Raw genomic sequence first — 19,922 nt, forward strand, 5'->3', positions numbered from 1 at the left:
GTTATCCACTTTGGGAGTAAGAACAGGAAGGCAGATTATTATCTGAACGGTGTAAAGTTAGGTAAGGGAGAAATACAAAGAGATCTAGGAGTCCTTGTTCATCAGTCATTGAAGGTGAGTGAGCAAGTGCAACAGGCAGTGAAGAAGGCTAATGGAATGTTGGCCTTTATTACAAAGGGAATTGAGTACAAGAGCAAGGAAATCCTTTTGCATTTGTACAGAGCCCTGGTGAGACCACACCTGGAGTATTGTGTACAGTTTTGGTCTCCAAGGACATCCTGGCTGTAGAGGAAGTGCATCGTAGATTCACAAGGTTAATTCCTGGGATGTCAGGACTGTCTTATGCAGAGAGGTTAGAGAGACTGGACTTGTACATGCTAGAATTAAGGAGATTAAGAGGGGGTCTGATTGCAGCATATAAGATTATTAAAGGATTGGACAAGATAGAGGCAGGAAATATGTTCCAGATGCTGGGAGAGTCCAGTACCAGAGGGCATGGTTTAAAAATGGGTAGGTCATTTAGGACAGAGTTGAGGAAAAACTTCTTCTCCCAGAGAGTTGTGGGGATCTGCCTCGGAAGGCAGTGGAGGCCAATTTTCTGAACGCTTTCAAGAAGGAGCTAGATAGGTATCTTATGGATAGGGGAATCAAGGGATATGAGGACAAGGCAGGAACCAGGTATTGATAGATGATCAGCCATGATCTCAGAATGGCGGTGCAGGCTCGAAGGGTCAAATGGTCTACTTCTGCACCTACTGTCTATTGCCACACCCCTATGCCATGTTTCAGCATTTCCAATATGTACACAAGTCAATTGTCTTAATTAAATATTTAAAACTATTAGTCCTGTGCTTATGAAATTCAATATAACTTCCAAGGATTTCCTGATTAAGGACACAGGTATAGAACAACAGCACCTTGTATTCTGCCTGTGTACTAACAAATGTACAGCATGCATACTAAATTGTCCAATATCTAGTAAATTGCTCCTTATCCCTTCTCTCTCTCTCTCTCTCTCTCACCTAATTCCACCTACACTAACCCCAGCTCACCATCCCCATTTCTTCCCCTTCCACCCACACACTAATTCCCATCTGCCTTCCTCACCTCACTCAATAAATTTCCAAGCTCCACCCTCCAGTCCTCAACTCCCACCTGTTGCCCTGTCACCGAGCCTGTTGCAATTTCCATTTTCCTCTCCCATCAGCCCAATCCCACTCCTTACCTGAATCCACCCATTGCTTGCTAGCACTTGCTCCACAACTTCTCTTCACCTTTTTACTGACCTTTTCTCCCCTCTATCCTTCAATCCTGATGCAATGTTCAAAGCAAAATATCAACTGTCCATTTCCCTCCATAGGTGCTGTTCACACAGAAACATAGAAAATAGGTGGAGTAGGCCATTCAGCCCTTCGAGCCTGCACTGCCATTCAGTATGATCATGACTGATCATCCAACTCAGAACCCTGTACCTGCCTTCTCTCCATATACCCCGATCCCTTTAGCCACAAGAGCCATATCTAACTCCTTTAGCCACAAGGGCCATATCTAACTCCTTTAGCCACAAGGGCCATATCTAACTCACCTACCAAGTTTCTCCAGCACCTTGTTTGATTTCCTGACTGAATCACTTTCTCAAGCTCAGGGTAAGGATTTCATTGCAACTTTCTCATAAGAACTGATAATTAACCAACAAACCCAAACTGAGTAACTCTGTTGTTTAAATTCGTGGTGTCAGTATATCACATAAATAGAATTTTGCATTTCAATTATTACTATTTTCTTCTCTTTCTAATTTGTTTATCATTACAGTATTCAGTGTAATGCTGTATCTCTCCGCACTATTTTAATATAAAAACACTATATTTGGATGTGGTACAATGAGCAAAAGGCCAATTCAAGAAGATTCCTCTTGCTACCAGACTTATCAGCATCCATATGATTACAAAAGGTAATCTCCAATACACTGACAACCAAAGAACGCCAGCATAATCCATGAAATGTACAACAAAAAATGCATTCAGAAATTCATATTGTTTTACATAACTTCATTATAAGAGATGGCATGTTTTAACCCATATACTCCAGGCAACTAAATGATTTAAGTGTCAAACCTTTCTTGCAAAAATTCATTCAATTGACATTGTTCTGTTTCGTTAAACATACAGACTAGATAGGTGTGAAGCGCAATACCAGGCCAGTGCTGAATCACAGCAATTGCTGGCTTGAATTTCATGCTTTCTCTTTGGACAATGCATTTCCATTTAATTATTACATATATCCAATCTTCTTCCATAATCGATAGAAATAATTTCTGTTCTTATGTTTGAATTTATTGGGTAAGTTATCCCAACAACCTCAGTTACCAGCCCAAGGCAATACAACATCAATAATTGGTATGAAAATATTAGACCACAGAAACACAAAATGGAGGCATTATTTACATGCCTGGTTAACACTGAGATCATAATTGAGCCCATTCCAATTCCATACCCAGCTTTTTTTCCTGCTAAGGTACTAATAATTGTTTTCAAAGAAAAAAAGTTGGACAAAATTGCCAGTAGTTAGTTCTTTATATTTGTATCCTATGTTCGAATGTTTATTTGCATTTTAGAATAACATAAAATAAACTTTTTCTATTCTCAGTTTTTCTTAAAGTGTTAGGAATTTACTAAAGGTAACATAAGTGGGTTAGATATTTCAAAGAACAAACCCTATATTATTAAACAGAAGTTTTGGCTTTATTGGGTTAAAATAAATTAATTGCTTGCTAATTGTATAAAATAAACCAATAAGAAAAGAACTAATTTTGAATAGGACTGTGCAGTAATGAAACACCAAAATATTCCTAAAAACATAAATGACTAGCTCAAAGAGCACGTTTTTCTGTTAGCGACCAAGATAAACATTCAACAATTATGAATATCTAGTCAGATGGCCCTCCTCTTTTTAAAAACCCCTCCGTTTTGAGAATCCTTGCAATAAAACAGCACAAAGTGACAAGAACACAAGTGCAAGTCTCAAAAATCACTAAAAGGTTCACACCTTAACAAATTTATATAGCATTGCATAGTATTTTACCATGAAATAGTATTAACATGAAAAATTAGCCTTAACCAAATTTCAATAATGTTCCATTTCAACCAATTTTCACTTCACCATTCCTACTCCAAATTAGCAAATAATTGGGAATTTGAATCTTTATAGGAAAATAACTGAGTACTAAAGTATTTCATTACAGAGGACAATAGTAAGATATTGTAAGATAAGTAAGATAAGCCGTGATCTTGTGCAATTTTAGGGCATTCGCAATCACCTTACCCAAACTAATAAAAGCATTCCTAACTACAACAGTAACGCCTCGTTTAAGGCTCATTGTTAAACCAGTTGAGTGCAGTCAATGTTATTTCCCTAAAAGCACGTGTACTTTGCAGCAAACAAACTCCAAATCTCTTTAAATCAAGTGTTCCGTTTTTACATTGGCTAGGCGACACTTTATGTGGTCGGCTGATCTAAACAGAATCGATAGCGCATGAATTAATACCACATACGTCATCAAAATAAACAAGCAATTCAGAAACCAAACGAAAACGCAACAGTATTCATACCCCAAATCAATCAAACACTGGCAGGATTAGTCTAAGCAAGTACGCTTTTGACCCACGTTTGCAGAAGCCTTGCGCGGGTAACTCTTCTGCTTTCTCCAATGCTAACGCATATTTAGAAAATACTTCCAATAACGCAGCGAGATTCAAAACAAACACGTGTTGTGTTTGCATTGTGAAAGTTACTTTGGGAGATGGCAAACAGCCGAGTCTGTGCGCGTTTAGACGCTCGTTATGTTAGAGGCGATGAGCGGCTGGATGGCCCTACCCCGAGTTGGGTGCATTTCTATTTTCTGCTGCTGGCGTCGTACTATACAACAAAATAACCTCCGCCAAAATAAACTTGCAGAATGATCGGGGTGAACATAGTGACAAAGGTGGGTCGGGAGGGGGGAGGGGCAGGGGAATTGCACAATAAGGCCTCATTAAGTGTGAGTCAGCCGCCGGCCGCCCGCTTCTCTCGGGGCAGCAACAACCAAACATGGCGCCCGCGCTCCCTCCGCCCGCACCACAGGCCCACTCCTCCCCTCAATGCGGCCGCCCCCAAAGCGCCATCGGACCGTGGCACTGCGCCTCGACAGGTCCATCACCGGTAGACAGAGCAACTCACCGTCCGCTTATCCCGAACTAGAAGCGGAAAACGGGTCCACGGCGCTCCGCCACCATAGTAATTTTTCCGCCGCTCGTGCGCACTGGGGATCTCGCGCGGGGCCGGCGGAGGATCATGGGTAAGAAGCAGCCCGTGCGGCGCCAGCGGGCGGTGGGCGCGCGAAGCGTACGCTGCTGTGAGCGTGGCGGCCGGCGGGCGGGCGAGCGAGCGAGTCTCCTCACCCTCCAGTGTTCAGCCGCAAAGACTTGCCCTGTGCGTTGTTTCTTTCATCCTTATATTGTTGTTCAGCGTTGATCTGTATTTAGCGGATTGAAGTTAGTAGTTAACCACTACTCACCTTTTGAGCACAACTTTTCTGCTTTCGTTCTTCAGTTATGTCAGACTTGTTTATTCCAGACCATCCACGATTAGAAACGTTTCTATTATTGCAAAGAAAACCAGAAGGAGGAAAAGTGATATAGATGGTGCTTTTTTTAAATTACTTTAAGTCTACATCAGATTCTGGCCTAGAATTTATAGTCTATTTATGGATTCTCTTATGTCATTTGGCAATGAAGTATTTTATGGTACGATGTTTAAATTTCTTTATCTGCTCTTGTCAGTTTAAAGTTACTTCTGTTTCCTGAAAGAGACGATAGCTTCCCCATGATACTCAAAATGTGAACAGTTGGAAATATAAACTAATCTCATTACTAATTCAATATTGTTTTTAAGGTATGACATTATCTAATAATATTTTATAACTCCTTTAACATTCTTTAACAACCAAAATCAGTCTTGAATTAGATTGTGAGAATCATTACTTTCTTTATTAGGAAAATAAATTAATGTTGGAGCTTTCACACAATAGTCAAAAAAATAATAACTTTCCATGGGTCAAAAAGACAGTAACTTTGTTTTTCATATATATTATTTGGACTTCACTGCAAGATTAACATTTGTTATCAATTATAAATGCTCTAGCAAACTATGGCATTCCTGAACTGCACTTGTTCTAAAATACGTTTTAAACAGCATTAGCTTCATGTTTATCAGTTTTTAGCTGCATGACTAAATAACATGAAGTTTGCACTACCTGCTATTTAGTTTCAATCATCGCTTTTGAATGTATTTATAAATAAAAATATATCCGGGCTGTCTTAGGTATCTCAGTACTTTCACTTTACAATATTCAATTGCAGATTAATTTAATTCACCTGCATTAAATTCTCAATGGCATTATTAACTATGACTGGAAAATAAAATACTTTCTGATAGTTGGATCTTCCATCATTTGATATACAAGAATTTAGGTTCCTTAATTTTATTCATCAAAGCAATTGATGTGAAAGCATTAAGCAGGTACATTAGGTAAATGATTTTATAATTTGGCACTTTGTCAGATAAAATGAGATGCTACCGGGATTTAATCTTGAAGATTGAGAGATGCTAAAACAGCAGCTGTGAATGTTTTGCACATTCATCTTCGATTGTTCTGTTCAAAACTTCACAGTTGAGTTTTAAACATTTTGAAAGTGAGGGGAACTTGTACCAGTTAAACAAATTTTGCATAATATGTCATCAGCTCAGAGACAGAAGATCCTGGAATTGCTACTGGAATATCATCCTATAGGCACTGGGGGGGGGGGGGGGAGAGAAAACACATTCACATAGAAAACATACAACTTCTTATTTAATCGCTGAATTATACAGGTTGAGTAACCCTTATCCAAAATGCTTGTTGCTGGATGTGTTTCCGATTTTGGATTTTTTAATGTATAATGAGAGAACTTGGGATCACCATAATTTCCAAGATCATCACAAATGAAAATTTTAAAGATAAAGCTACAGGTAAAGTCCTTGTCTTACACTTGTCCATCACATGTATGTACTTAACAGTAAAAATTATTACCAACCATTAATATAATGAGTGCAGGGTAACAAAAACAGCACTGTAGCATCAGGAGAATATCTGTATCAGGTTGTTTTAGTCTCCATGACATGTATTGGCAAATGGAAGTGGAATTACCAAAATACTTGGGCCACCAAGAGCCTGATTCCCAATGATAATGGAAGAAAAATGCTTCTACATTTCATTCAAAACATAGAACACTTTCTGTTGGTGTGGCCAGGGTTCTGACCATTATGTACACCAGGTGCAATGAAATCCCTTGCATGAAATTAACTATACCTGGTAAGAATAAATACAATAATTTTAAAAAGCTTGAAACAACAGAATCAGGTTTCATATCAGTATACATTGTGAAATTTGCGGCAGCAGTACAATGCAATACATAATAGAAAAAAACATAAATTACAGTAAGGTTCAATGTCCATTCAAGAATTGGTTGGAAGAAGGGAAGAAGCAGTTCCTGAAGCCTTCAGGCTTGCTCCTTCCTGATGGTAGCAATGAGAACAAGGCAAAACCTGGGTGATGGGGATCCTTAACAATGGGTGCCACCTTTTTGAGGCGTCACCCCTTGAAGATGTACTGGATCTACAGAGGCTACTGCCCATGATAGAACTGACTGAATTTACGACTGAATCACATTTTGATCCTGTGCAATAGACCACCCCCCACCATACCAGATAGTGAGGTAGTCAGGATGTTCTCCATGGTACATCTGTGGATATTTGTGCTTGCCTTTGGTGACATTTCATAGTTCCCTGAACTTCTTTGTAGCTGCATCAATTTGTTGGGTTCAAGATAGGTCCTCAGAGATACTGACACCCAGGAACTTGAAATTGTTCACCCTTTCCACTTCTGATCCCTCCATGACCACTGGTGTGTGTTCCTTCATCTTGCCACAATCAGTTCTTTGGTCTTACTGTTGTTGGGGGCAATGTTGTTTCTGCAACACCACTCAGTTAGCTGATGTATTTCACTCCTGTACGTCCCTTCGTCACCATCTGAGATTCTGCCAACAATAGTTGTATTGTCAGCAAATTTATAGATGGCATTTGAGCTGTGCCTAACCACACAGTCATGGGTCAGAGAGAGCCAAGCAGTGGGTTACACACACATCCCTGAGGTGAATGGTGGAGAGATAACAATGCAATCTGAAGCAGTGCAAAAAGGAATGGTAAAATGACAATTACAGAATAACTGAGAAAGGTAGAATTGTACAGCAATTTAATCCATTCAATGGTACTGCGGTTATGTTCAGAATCTAATTTATTATCAATGAGATAGAATATATAGAATTATAATTATCACAGAATTATACCATTTGGCCCAGCAAACCTGCTCTGCCATTTAATCATAGAGTCACAGAAAAGTACAGAACAGAAACAGGCCCATTGGCCCATCCAGTTTGTGCCAAAACATTTAAACTGCCTACTCCCATCGATCTGCACCTGGACCATTGCTCTTCATACCCCTCCCCTCCATGTACCTATCCAAACTTCTCTTAGATGGTGAAATCAAGCCGGCATGAACCACTTGCACTGGCAGCCATTCCACTCTCTCATGACCCTCTAAATGAAGAAGTTTCCCCTCTTGTTCCCCTAAAACTTCCCGCCATTCACCATTAACCCATGACTTATGTTTGTAGTTGTAGTCCCACTGAACCTCGGTGAAAAAAGCCTGCTTGCATTTACCCTATCTATACCCCTCATAATTTTGTATACCTCTATCAAATCTCCCCTAAGTCTTCTACTTTCCAAGGAATAAAGCCCTAACCTATTCAATCTTTCCTTATAACTCTCATACTCCAGTCCCAGCAACATCCTTGTAAATTTTGTCTTTACTCTTACAACTTTTCTTACATACTCCCTGTGGGTAGGTGTCCAAAACTACACACAATACCCCAAATTAGGCCTTGCCAACATCTTACAACTTCAAAATTACATCCCATCTGTAGTCAGTACATTGATTTACAAAGGCCAATGTAACAAAAGCTTTCTTCACAAGCTTATCTATTTGTGCTGTCACTTTCAATAAATCGTGGCTCTGTATTCCCAGATTCCTTTGTTCTGCATTCCTACCCTGGTTGGTCCTACTGAAGTGCAACACCTTGCACTTGTCAGCATTCAATTTCATCTGCCATTTCTCCGCCAATTTTTCCAGCTGGTCCAGATCCTGTTGCAAGCTCTGATAGTCTTTCTCATTGTCCATTACACCCACAACCTTAGTGTTATCTGCAAATTCACTGTTCCAGTTAAATTATGCCTGTTTTATTATTCCTCTTAACCCCACTCTCATGTTTTCTCCCTGTAACCATTGACATCCTTAACAATCAAGAACCTATCTACCTTTGCTTTAAATATACCAATGACTTGACCTATATTGCCATTCACAGATTCACCACCCTTTAGCTGAAGAAATTCCTCCTCATCTCTGTTCTAAGGGGACATCCTTATATTTTGAGGCTGTGCCTCTAGTCTGAGACTACAATGCTATTGGAAACATCTCCTTCTTGTCCAATCTATCATAAGATTCACCACCCCCCATTCTTCCAAACTGCTTGGAGTACAGACCCAGTGCCAATAAACACTCCTCATACACTAACCCTTTCAATCCTGGGATCATTCTTGTGAAGCTCCTCTGGACCTTCTATGTTGGCAGCACATCCTTTCTCAAATAAGAGGCATAAAACTGCTCATGTGGTCTAACTAATGCCGTATAAAGCCTCATCATCGCATCCTTGTTTTTATATACTTGCTCTTGAAATGAATGCTAATTTGCTTTCCTTACTACTGACTCAACCTGTAATCTTTAGGGAATCCTAGACTCCCAGGTCCTTTAGCATCTTGATTTCTGAATCCGGTCCCATTCTTGAAAGATCACTACTAATGCCTCTCCAAATTTTCAGCTACCCTGGGTTTCTGGTCTAGGTGACTTGTCTACCTTACAACATTTCAGCTTCCAAACCACCTTCTCTTTAAGCAACTTCTTCAAAACAACTTCACTCACTTCTGCTTGCTGGCACTCTTGAATTTATGCCACACTGCTGGTGGCTTACACAATGAAGACTGATGCAAAATTACTTATTCAGTTTGCCCATTATTTCTTTATTTTCCATTAGTAACTCTCCAGCATTATCTTTCAGTGGTCCGATGGCCACTCTTTTGCTCTTCATATATCTGAAAAACTATTTTGGTATGCTCTTCTACTTTAAATTCTACTTCTTTTTTGGTATGCCCTTTACCTTAAACTCCCTGTCTAAGGTATCCATTGTCTTGTAGCGGTGTGCTACACGCAGCGCTAAAATTACGACATGGAGTCGGTAACTGCAGTCGAAGGAAAAAACTTTATTCGAAATCTTCAGCCTCACTTTTAAGCCTCCCTCAACCTGCCCCCCATGGCGCAGAGGCTCCAAAGCTCTGTGCTCGCAAACCCCCGTAGGCTATCTAATTGTGAGTCGGTTCGGATGTGCCAGGAAATGGGTCGCCACAGTCTTAAGCTTTTTACATCAGCTTGTGGTTGAACCTGCTAAGGAAAAGGCAATTCTGGATTGGGTGTTGTGCAATGAACCACATTTGATTTCTTCAAAGTTCAAAGGCTCAAAGTAATATTATTTTCAAAGTCAACATTTCTACAAAAAAGAATCACAAGGTAGCATATGGTCACATATACGTACTTTAATAATCAGTTGATGTTGAACTTTGAACTCAATCACAAGTTGCTCTAAAAAGCCAACTCATAGGCATTCTACAAATTCTCTCTCTTGAGATCCAGCAACAACCTTATGTTCCCAACCTACCTGCATATTAAACTCTCCGATGACCATCATAAAATTGCTCATTTTATGTGTATTTTCTGTCTCCCATTTTAGTTTGTACCCCACATCCTGGTCACTGTTTGGTGGCCTGTATACTACTCCCATCAGGGTCCTTTTACATTTGCAGTTTCTTAATTCTACCTATATGACATTAAGTTTGTTGTTTTGCAGCAGCAGTACAGAACAAAGCCATAACAATGTATAAATTACAAAATAAATAAAGCAAAGAAAAAAGAATGATGATTTGTGTTTATGGGCTATTCAGAAATCTGATAGTGGAGGGAATTAAGCTGTTCTTAAATCATTGAGTGTGGGTCTACTGGAGCTTTAGGACTCATACCACCAGGTTCAAAAACAGTTATCACCTCTCAACCATCAGTCTCTTGAATCAAAGCAATGAACTTCACGTCCCCCTTCATTGAAATGTCCCCACAACACTGACTACAAAACTTACTGCAGCTTCTTGCAATCCTGTGCATTGAAAGATCAATATCAGCAGTAATGAAGCTGCTCAGAACACTGTATATTCTGTTAGAGTCTTTGGTGACATATCTCCTTAAACTCCTCCATGCTGCCTCCATGGCTTCTTTGTGACGGCATTAATAATTTTGGCCCTGAATCAATCCTCTGTGATGTAGAAACCCAGGAACTTGAAGATGCTTACCCTTTCCACCACTGACTCCTTAGTAAGGACTGATGTATGTTCTCCCAACTTCCCCTTCCTAATGTCCATAAACAATTCCTTGGTTTTGCTGGCATTGAGTGCAAGGTTGTTGTAGCAACTTTCAACCAGTCATTCTGTCTTGCTTGAGCCCTCTCATTGCCATCAGAGATTAACCATAAGACCAGTTCAAACTTTTATTTTGAAATATAGCCCTGCCAACTTTTGTTTTGATAGCAATGCTGACTTTAATTCTGATAGGGCTGCTGGCTTCAAATTTGAAATTCCGCTAGATCACGTGAGGAGGGAAACCATTTTGTTTTGGCGGAGTTTTTCAGTCAGATTGAAGCACTTTTACACAATCAATTGCACCATCAAAATCATCATCTGTAAGTGTTGTTTTAGTACATAAAGGAAACCCCAATCTGAGCAATATTTTGTTCTAATATTATGTAAAAAGTTTAATCCTGGATATTGGTATAGTACTTGACCAGCTTTGGTAATTTAAGCAATGCTCACATGATATTAACCTTCTTGCATACTTTAAAACTTAGTTTACACATTTTGTATGTAAGTTTGGGATACTTTACATGTAAATCTAGCTTCAAATATTCCTAATTTCTTATGAATATGTGACTTAATCATCATAAGTTTGATGCATTAAGTACTTATGGGATTTTTCTAGTTCGTTCTCAATTGTGTGTGTGCATACTGCCCAAATAAAGCACCCCGATATTGGACACTACATCCTGATTCCTGTGTTCAGTCGAGTGGAGGCTGGCTTACTACTTCAAGGAGAGCAGTGGAAGACCATACAACACAGGAGCAGAATTAAGCCATTCAGTCCATTGCTTCTGCCCCACAATTCCATTACGCCTGATTTACTATCCCTTTCATTCCATTCTCCTGCCTTCTCTCTGTAACCTCTGATGCTCTGACTAATCAAGAACCTATCAACTTCCACTTTAAATATGTACAACGACTTGTCTTCCACTGCCTTCTGTGGCAACGAATTCTGTTTTAAATGGATATCTTTACATTCTGAGACTGTTCAGAAGGAACAGTCAATTGGAAATATCCTTACCACATCCACATATTTTGGCCTTTCAATAAGATCCACTCTCATTCTTCTAACTTCCAGCAAGTACAGGCCCATCAAATGCCCCTCATATGTTAACCCTTTCATTCCTGGGGATCATTCTCATTAACCTTCTCTGAACCTGCTCTAATGCCGGCATGTCCTGTCGTAGATAAGGTAAACAAAACATGATTTCCAAAAGGTTATTCTTGCAGGTTGAGTCAGTGGTAAGGAAGGCAAATACAATGATAGCATTTATTTCAGAGTAAGGATATGATGATAAGGCTTTTTAAGGCATTGGTCAAACCACTTTTGGAGTATGTAAGCAGTTTTGGGGACTTTATCTGCACAAGGATATACCGGCATTAGAGAAAGTGCTCCTTTTTGCTTTTATGTTGTCATTGACTTATCTTGTAAGTCATTGTTATATCATCGTCTCTCTAGAGTAGTTCTTTGGAATGAATCCATTCTGTGCCTTCTGAATTGCTCCCAGAAACTTCAGCCATTGCTGTTCTGCCATCAACCCTGCTCGTGTTCCCTTCCAGTCAATTTTGGCAATACTGTGTGCATTCAAATATAGCACCTTCAACCTGTATTTGTTATCCTTTGCAATTTTGCCTGCATGTTACCAGAAGTTAAATCCTCATCCCTTTCTAAAATTTTTGTCTTATTATTTATTTTGGAGACTTTCAGAACTGCTCCTGCACTCTCCTTCCCATTTACTTCATCCTCATTTTTCCAAATTGTTAAACTCCCTATTATTTAGTTTAAAGACACAGTTCAACCCATCCTACTGACTGCAATTTTGCCTCATCAACTGCCTGTCCTTCCTGACAGTTTCACTACAAACTACATCTACTTGTATACCAGTTGCTCCATTCTCGGCCCTATCACTCTGTCTCCCATCCCTTTGCTAAATTAGTTTAAACCTCCCCAACAGCCCCAGCAACCCTGCCAGCAAGGATATTGGTCCCCCTTCAAGTTCAGTGTAACCCATCCTTTTTGTACAGGTCGTACCTTCAGAAGTAATCGCAATAATCTGGAAATCTGAAATCCTGGCCCATGCACCAATTCCTCACCACACATTCATCTGCTGCATCATCCTATTCACTGGCATGTCGTACAGGCAGCAATCCAGAGATTACTGCCCTTGAGATTCTACTATTTGGCTTTCTACCCAGCTCCTGACATTCTCTTTTTGGGTCAGCATTCCTTTTCCTACCCATCTTGTACCACAATTTCTGGCTGCTCACCCTCCCCCTTTAAAAATTTCATGGACCCAAGATGTTCCCGACCTACCAACAACAGCAGTAAACATCAAGAAACTTAGAACTTAATCATACTTTGGAGTATGATTTCATAGGATTGGCAATAAACCAAAGCCATCACAAGGTGTATACGCACATAACTGCTGAGATGCTTGAGTTAGGAAAATGGTACTTAAGTGCTTTTGAATGGAAGAATGTGTCAGTGTTTCTGGTGCTGATTGTCATTCAATAGCTTGTGCTCATGGAATTAACCTCTGACATCATTCTACCTCTTCTGTAGAGGAGGAATAGTGAAAAATGAAGAAATGATAACTTAATGTTCCCACACAGATGTTTGTTGCAAAGGCCCTAATTGAATTACTACAACAAAGCAGACAAGTGCCCTGTATCTATTTAAATGAAAGATAAGAACAAAGGTGAGGAAAGAATAAAAGGGATCACAGTAAAACCCTGATGGTTAGCAGCAGTTCAGCTCTTTTGCTGCCATTAATGGCTGTGTTTTAATTCAGTGATACAGCACGGTAACAGGCCCTTCCAACCCAGTGAACATGTGCTGCCCACTTACATTCATGTGACCAATTATAAACACAAGATTCTGCAGACGCTGGAAATCTAGATACAAAATACCGAAGGAACACAGCAGGTCAGGCAGCATCTATGGAAGGGAATAAACAGTTGGTGTACGGGGCTGAGACCCATCATCAGGACTGGAAAGGAAGAGGGAAGAACCCTTTGGCGTTACCTATCACCTTCTAACTTGTACTTCACGTTACAGATAGGTTGGCAGGAATTGAACTCCGGTTGCAAGAGCTGTAATAGTGCTTTGCTAACCACTATTCTAACCTAATCCTATTGGTGAAAGAGCTCACAGTTCAAACTCAGCAGAGCTAACAACAGAATCACTGGATATCCTGAACCATGTGCATCCGTGAGTCTGAGCACAGATAAGGACTAGACAACAGAGGATTTATTGGGCGGAGAAATATCAGAATGTTAGTTTCAAGAAGTATTTCTATTAGAGAACAGTTAAAACCATTAGGAAAATGTAACAAATTGAATTATCACAGCAGCTTTAAGTTATAGTTACGTTTGAATTGGTATTCCTTCATTTAACTGTCAGTGACCTGTAAGTTGGAATGCATGTTACCTGCCTGAGAGGATTGTGTTGGATGGGAGTTGGACATTGAAGGATGACTATGACCTTAGAGTTTAAACAGAGCACCTCTGGGTGCCTCTGAGTAACATCCCTGTGAAGTTGGAGTGATCATTAGTACAGGTAGGTCAACAGTGAATGTAGTCTGTTGATATATAGAAATGAAATTATTTTTGATTTGAATTTAACTCCTCCAGTACACAGTATTTATGTGCAACATTGCAAGAATGTTTTTAACCTGTTGCTATTCCTAAATTCTTAATTTTTCTGTTGGAGCTTTTAATCCTGAAGAGAATAGTTTTTATCAAAAATTATTCATTTTATTATAAAATGTGTTACTAAAATTATAAATTATAATTTTTCTCCATTGCAGTTTCTCCTTTGGAATCATATCCATTCTATCGTATGGTAACCAGAAATGCAAATAATACTCTGTTTAGCCTTACTGGTTTATGGAATTGTAACGTGATGTCTCAGCTTTCATACTTTTTGCCACAGCTGATGAAGGTAGGCATCCCAAGTGCTTTCCTCACCTGTTCTGCATTTGTATCCCAAGTTTATCAATGTTTCCTCTGGCCATACCATAGAGAATCAGAGTCAGGTCATTCTCACTGTCTTGTAAGACATGAAATTTATTGCTCAGTGGCAGCATTACAATACAAAGACATAAAATTATCATAAATTACAAAATAAAGATTAGCTTTGCTTGTCACATGTACATTTTGATGTACAGTGAAAAGCGTCATTTCCGTCAATGACCACCACAGCCAAAGGATTGTGGGGGGGAAGGGGGCATGCTTCTGGTACCAACATAGCATGCCCACAACTTACTAACCCTAACTGTATGTCTTTGGGAGGTGGGAGTAAACCAGAGCACCCGGAGGAAACCCGGCAGTCATGGGAAGAATATACAAGCTTCTCGCAGACAATGGCAAGAATTGAACCCCGACTGGTGATCACTAATGCTGTAAAACATTGAGCTAACCACTAGACTACCATGGCTACCCTATAAATAGATAGTGCAAACAAAGAAATACTGAGATAGTTTTCATGGGTTCATCTGATGACGGAGGAACCATAGAACATTACAGCAGAGAAACAGACCTTTTGGCTCTTCTTGGCTGTGCCGAACCATTTTTTTTGCCTTGTCCCACTGACCTGCACCTGGGCTATAACCCTCCAAACCCCTCTCATCCATGTACCTGTCCAAGTTTTTCTTAAATGTCAAAAGTGAGCCCACATTCACCCCTTCATCTGGCAGCTCATTCCACACTCCCACCACTCTCTGCGTGAAGAAGCCCCCCCCCAATGTTCCCTTTAAACTTTTCCCCCTTTACCCTTAACTCATGACCTCCGGTTTTTTTCTCCCCGGCCTCAGTGGAAAAAGCCTGCTTGCATTCACTCTATCTATACCCATCATAATTTTATACACCTCTATCAAATCACCCCTCATTCTCCTATGCTCCAGGGAATAAAGTCCTATCCTTAGACCTTAGGAGTAGAAGCTGTTCCTGAATCATTGAGTGTGAGTCTTCAGGCTCGTACATGTCCTCCCCGATGGTAGCAGGTGAGGATACTTAATGTCGAATGCCACTTTCTTGAGACACTGCCTCCTGAAGATGTCTTCAATGGTGGGAAAGGTTGTGCCTGTGACAGAGGTAGGCAAATTGCAGCAGGTTTCGGCTCTTGCTCAGGCAGGAGTCATTTCTAGCCAATCTAAAGCACTTTAGTCTTGCTGGTGTGAGTGCTACTGGTTTAGCTCTTTAAAAAGGATGCCATACAGATGGAGAAGGTCATGAAGGAGACATATGGTATGCTTGATTTCTTAGGCTGAGGCACTGAGTTGGAACGTCAAGTTGCAGCTCTGTTGTACGTTGATAAGACTGCATTTGGTGTATCGTGCACAATTCTGACTGCCGAGTATAGGAAGCATGTAGTAGCAATAGAGAGAGTGCAGAAGAGGTTCACTCGTTGTTGCCTGGAATGGAGGACTGTCTTATAAGGAGAGATTTATTTAAGACTTCGGTCTTCCATTGATTCTATTATGGTTATTAGAATTCTTGAATATGCCTGCAAGAAAATGAATCCCAGGGTTGTATATGGTGACATGCATAGATTGTGAGTGCGCGTGTGGCCTAGTGGGCAAGGCATCAGACTAGTAACCTGAAGGTCACTGGTTTGAGCCTCAGCTGAGGCAGTGTGTTTGTATCCTTGAGCAAGGCACTTAATAACACATTGCTCTGCGACGTTGCCGGTGTCAAGCTGCATGGGTCCTAGTGCCCTTCCCTTGGACAACATTGGTGGCGTGGAGAGGGGAAGGCTTGCACCTTGGGCAACTGCTGGTCTCCCATACAACCCTGCCCAAGCCTGCGCCCTGGAATCTCCAGGCGCAGATCCATGGTCTATCGAGACTGACAGATGCCACCACATAGATTGTACCTTGATAATAAATTTACTTTGAATATTGAACTTTATTTTCACTGAATGTAAGAGGTTGAGAGGTGAATTTATTGAGATTTATAAAAATATGAAGATTTTTAGGATAGATGGTCTTTTTTTCCGGCACAGATTTATAACCATATAATAATTACAAAAGACAATAGACAATAGGTGCAGAAGTAGACCATTCGGCCCCTCGAGTCTGCACCGCCATTCTGAGATCATGGCTGATCATTCACTATCAATACCCAGTCCCTGCCTTGTCCCCATATCCCTTGATTCCCCTATCCATCAGATATCTATCTAGCTCCTTCTTGAAAGCATCCAGAGAATTGGCCTCCACCATCTTCCGAGGCAGTGCATTCCACACCTCCACAACTCTCTGGGAGAAGAAGTTCTTCCTCAACTCTGTTTTAAATAACTGACCTCTTATTCTCAATCCATGCCCTCTGGTACAGCACGGAAACAGGTCATCTTGGCCCTTCTAGTCTGTGCCGAATGCTTACTCTCACCTAGTCCCACCAACCTGCACTCACCCATAACCCTCCATTCCTTTCCTGTCCATATACCTATCCAATTTTACTTTAAATGACAATATCAAACCTGCCTCTACCACTTCTACTGGAAGCTCATTCCACACAGCTACCACTCTCTGAGTAAAGAAATTCCCCCTCGTGTTACCCCTAAACTTTTGCCCCCAACTCTCAACTCATGTCCTCTTTTTTGAATCTCCCCTACTCTCAATGGAAAAAGCCTATCAACGTCATAATTTTAAATACCTCTATCAAGTCCCCCCTCAACCCTCTACGCTCCAGAGAAAAAAGACCTAAAGTGAGATTATGTCACAGTAGTTAGATGCTATTACAGAACTCAGAGTTCATTTCTGATGCTGTGTCTAAGGAGTTTGTATGTTCTTCCCATGACTGTGTGGGTTTCCTTCAGGTGCTCTGGTTTCCTCCCATAGTCCAAAGATGTACCATTTAGTGAGTTAATTAGTCAGTGCAAATTGTCCTTGTGATTAGGCTAGTGCTAAATAGTGCTAGTGCTGGTCATTGGGCTGGATAGGCCTGTATTGCGAAGATAAATAAATAAATAAATACATACATACATACATACATAAATTTAAAGTGTATTCACAGTAGCTGTTAGAGCAATTTTTTGGGTTTAGCACATTTACATTTTGCAAATAACTTCTCAACCACCAATTTTCAAATCTGAATGTAAATTGTAGATTTAATTTAAATAAATTAAAAGCCGTGAGTCACGGACCAGACAATGCTGATTAAAATTCATTTAGATGTCTGTGGTGTGGGTGCAAATCAAGAGGTGTGAAGTTTGTGTGTAGTTTCACAGAAAGCATTGTAAATTTGGAATTGTCCTTTGATGTTCAGCTTCTAAAACATCGAGGTCCACCGAAAACGTCTCCATTAGATGCCTGCTGTATCTTGTTTTGTCAAATAAAGGGGCTGCTTCACACCTGCCTGTATTTTTCTCTGGTGACATCATTCACGCAACAACAGTAGCCATGGAAGATTGAGCAGAAAGCACAAATCTAATATTGTAGACCCAAGAGAATTACTTATGGAAAAAGCTAAGAAACTGGCACCTTCAATGTCTGTAAGATCGTACATGAGGAATCCTGTATTTTGAGAATGAGTTTCAGATATAATGTTTTAACTTTGTATCAGTTATGTTATATTACTTTTGTACACTTTTGTTTGTCCAAAAGCAATGGGAAGCTTTACCTTTTGAAACCCATGAAACCTAATTTATTTTAGTAATTGGTGATTTAGAATGATTTTTATCCTTTTTAATAGAAGAAGATATTCTACCTGAGAGAATGTACCAAACTTTACATCCCTTGTGGCAAGTACACAAAAAGTTTTGAAAATTAACTTTAGCTGGTGCAAGCAATTTTGTGTAAATCAGTAGGTGCTGAAGCGTAAAAATGTTACTTATAGCAGAACCAAGTGATTATATTACTGTAGAACTTATTAAAGCTTTGTGATTAATGTTTAACTGAAGTATGAAGCTGACACTTTAAAGACCACAGTATCTCTTTCTAGATTTCACAATCCAAGTTTCTGTATCACTTTGTTGATGCATCCTGCTCAGTCGTTACCATGGACATTATGGAATGAAGGGCCATCTTCTGTACCTACTTGGTAAATAGACTTTCCAGAAGAAGATGAATGATTGTCTCATCCCATTGCAGTTGCCTTGGGGGCTGTATGCAATGGCATCAATACCAGCAATATCTAAAAGGCTTTGATAGGAAGACCTTGCTTATCACCAGGAGCTCAGAATCAGCAGTCTGACAGCACAATCAAATGTTACAAAAGCATGTTATTGCATTCAACCAGTAAGCACATAACATGGAAGGGTAGTGAATCTAAGACACTCTATCCAATTACCCATTCCTTTGGTTTATGAGGCATTTGAAAGGCATTTCATACCCAGAATTGATTAGTAAAGCGACAATATTGAATTAAAATAGTCTGTAACTAGACAGACAGGAGAGAAACAGGAGAAAGTTTACATTTGTGTATTCCCACCCATTTCAGGACATACAAAATATTTTTAAAGCAAAATAAATATATTTGAAGATGTACTAAGCATGGCATCAAGGATCCCTAGCTAAATTGGAGTCAATAAGAATTGGGGAGGGGGCAGTGTGGAATCCTCAGCTGGTTGGCATCTTATCTAACACAAAGGAGGATGATTGTGGTGGTTAGAAGTCAGACCTCACTGCAGGAGTTCCTGTGGGTAATGACCTAGGCTCAACCATCTTCAGTTGCTTCATCAATTACCTTCCAAAAAACCATGAGGGGTGTTCACTGATGACTTCACAATATTCAGCAGCATTTGCAATTCCTCAGATAAACAGTCCACATCCAAATGCAACAAGACCTGGGTAAAATGAACGTCTGGACTGATAAGTGACAAGTAATATTCACGTCACACAAATGCCAGACAATAACAATTTCCAAGGGCAGAAAATCTGGCCATCACCCCATAACATTCAAAGCAGGATGAGAGGTGACCCAATAGATGTGTACAAGATGATGAGAGGCATTGATCATATGGATAGTCAGAGGCTTTTTCCCAGGGCTGAAGTGGTTGCCACAAGAGGATACAGATCTAAGGTGCTTGGAAGTAGGTACAGAGGAGATGTCAGGGGTAAGTCTTTTACTCAGAGAGTGGTGAGTGCGTGGAATGAGCTGCTGGCAACTGTGGTGGAGGTGGTTATGATAGGGTCTTTTAAGAGACTTTTAGATAGGTACATGGAGCTCAGAAAAATAGAGGGCTATGGGTAAGCCGAGTAATTTCTGAGGTAGGGACATGTTCAGCACAACTTTGTGGGCCGAAGGGTCTGTATTGTGCTGTAGGTTTTCTGTGTTTCTAT

At 40.2% G+C, this 19,922-nt stretch overlaps 1 protein-coding gene and 1 long non-coding RNA gene across 3 annotated transcripts in view; one reads left to right on the forward strand and one right to left on the reverse strand.

Annotated features, from left to right (window-relative positions):
- LOC132382393 (zinc finger protein 280C-like) overlaps positions 1 to 4,452 on the reverse strand; it is a 127,229-nt gene extending 122,777 nt beyond the window's left edge. For both annotated transcript variants that reach the window (XM_059952542.1, XM_059952540.1), the window contains exon 1: positions 4,216 to 4,452. The gene's annotated coding sequence lies outside the window, so the exon portion shown is untranslated. The remainder of the gene's footprint in view (positions 1 to 4,215) is intronic.
- LOC132382395 (uncharacterized) overlaps positions 4,204 to 19,922 on the forward strand; it is a 35,005-nt gene continuing 19,286 nt past the window's right edge. Inside the window, exons 1-2 of the long non-coding RNA XR_009508305.1 lie at positions 4,204 to 4,333; positions 14,451 to 14,584. This is a non-coding gene — a long non-coding RNA (uncharacterized LOC132382395). The remainder of the gene's footprint in view (positions 4,334 to 14,450; positions 14,585 to 19,922) is intronic.

The sequence above is a fragment of the Hypanus sabinus genome, chromosome 28 (assembly GCF_030144855.1).
Source record: "Hypanus sabinus isolate sHypSab1 chromosome 28, sHypSab1.hap1, whole genome shotgun sequence".
Lineage (NCBI taxonomy): Eukaryota > Metazoa > Chordata > Chondrichthyes > Myliobatiformes > Dasyatidae > Hypanus > Hypanus sabinus.